The sequence below is a fragment of the Triticum aestivum genome, chromosome 4B, assembly GCF_018294505.1.
Source record: "Triticum aestivum cultivar Chinese Spring chromosome 4B, IWGSC CS RefSeq v2.1, whole genome shotgun sequence".
In the NCBI taxonomy this organism is placed as follows: Eukaryota; Viridiplantae; Streptophyta; class Magnoliopsida; order Poales; family Poaceae; genus Triticum; species Triticum aestivum.
This window is the reverse complement of record NC_057804.1, coordinates 666,872,217-666,874,476: the sequence shown is the minus strand read 5'-3', so window position 1 is coordinate 666,874,476 and position 2,260 is coordinate 666,872,217.

Below are 2,260 nucleotides of genomic sequence, written 5' to 3'. Positions count from 1 at the left end.
AAACTGATCCAATCGAGGGATTTGGACAAATCTATTTATGCTTGGATAGTTAAGGTGATCAAGTATGTTTTGGGGATTCGTGGTTCTTGTATTGCTCATGTAAATCGCTCTCAAAATAAAGTTAGCAACTGCTTAGCTAGATTTGCTAAATTAGAAGGACGGACCATGACTTGGGTTGGTTCTGGTCCAGATGTTGTTGTTGAGGTAGCTGTCGGTCAATGTATGGACACCATGAGTTGAGTAATGCAAAAAAAAAATGTGCAGAATTATTTTCGATTTTTTTTTGAAATTTTTAAATATGGTTTTTGTTTTTTTTTCTTTTCAAAAAAAAATATTTTCCTTGCAGCGCTCCTCAACCCCAACCCCAAGCCAAGCGCTGCTCGCCGCCGCCCACCTCTCCTGCTTCCGACGAGCATCCACGGCCGGCCCTCCGATGGAGGCGCCACCGGACTGGCCCTCCGCCCGGGTCCGGGAGTCCTTGATCGGTTTCTTCGAGTCCAAGGCGCACACGCCGTGGCCGTCCAGCCCCGTGGTGCCCGTGGACGACACGACCCCACGCTCCTCTTGGCCGACGCCGGGATGAACCAGTTCAAGCCGGTCTTCCTCGGCACCGCCGCCCCGGACTCGCCTGCAACACCCAGAAGTGCATCCGCGCCGTCGGCAAGCACAACGACCTCGACGACGTCGGCAAGGACACCTACCACCACACCTTCTTCGAGATGCTCGGCAACTGGTCCTTCGGGGACTACTTTTTCTTTGCGGGGGGAGGGGACTACTTCAAGGACGGGGCCATCAATCAGTCAATCAATTAACCAATCAATCAATCAAATATAAGGATGATGAAAGAGTGACATATAATTGCCTGCTGATAGAAATTGCTATTTCATATGCATGCATGTATGTATGTATGTATGTATGTATGTGCAGGTCTACAAATTGCCCACTGATAGGATTTATGCAACATACTTTGGTGGTGATGACAAGGCTGGTCTCGCTCCCGATACCGAGTCAAAAGACATATGCATGGTTCAAGTATCTAGCGAATGAAAGAGTTCTGCCTTTCGGTTGCAAGGTACTATTCTGCTTGGTTTCTTGGTCGGCCTCCTTCCTGTCCGTTTTGCACATTATTATCCTGTATGTATCTTCGTTTCTGTTGGGCTTATACTGCTGTCTGAATGTCCCTAGCTATTAAACAAGAAGAGTATTACAACAATGCATTCTTTGAGCAGGATAACTTTTGGGAGATGGGCGTGGCGACACAGGTCCTCGTGGCCCATGCACACAGATTCATTCATTTTGATCGTATTGGCAACCGTGACGCAGCCTCATTAGTCTACATGTATTGAGATATGGAATCTTGTGTTTATTCAGGTTAACATGCCAGTTACTCTGTTTCATGTGTGTGCACGTATGCCTATTTGCTTTTTATCTCTTCTACTACGCACTGACATTTGGCTATTTTATTAATCAATACCCAGTTCAACAGGGAGTCAGACGCTACTTTGAGATCCTTGCCAGCAAAACACGTTGACACCGGAATGGGCTTTGAGCGTTTAACTTCTATCCTTCAGAATAAAATGAGCAATTACGACATAGATGTATTCATGCCATTATTCGATGCCATCCACAAGGTATTTTTCCCAGATGCGCACTTGCACTTGCAGCTTCTTTTGTGCTTGTGAGTTGTGACTAGAGTATTTTGCTGAAGCAACAAATTGTTGCCTAAAGTAAATGATATTCATTGCCAAATTCGTTATGCATTATGAATGCAGCTGGCAGGCGCTGGAATTCAACCATACTCTGGTAAAGTAGGATCCGATGATGTTGGGAAAGTTGATATGGCGCATATACGGTTGTTGCACATCACATAAGAACCCTTTCTTTTGCTATTGCTGATGGTTCTCAACCTGGTGAGCTCATACCGTTTTGGTTGGGGACACATTATTTAAAACGATTGCCATCCATATAAGTAAGTATTATTTAGTTGTATGATACATCTAAATGCCTTGTTAAAGTTGCTTGCTGCTTTTTACATCCCACACAATAGGCTGTTTAAGTAGCTCCATCTCATATATGTCCACAAGCCCACAATAGCCACAAAAATCGCAATTGAAATCTCCAGCGTGAAATCAGTCCAACTGCATTCGAAGAAAAGGAAGAAGGAAAAGCCATATATTTTATTGAACAAACTCCCCTCGACCGCTGTCACAAGAAGAAATTAAGCTAATGCCGGGAAAATATACATCAGTGCAATCAGAAA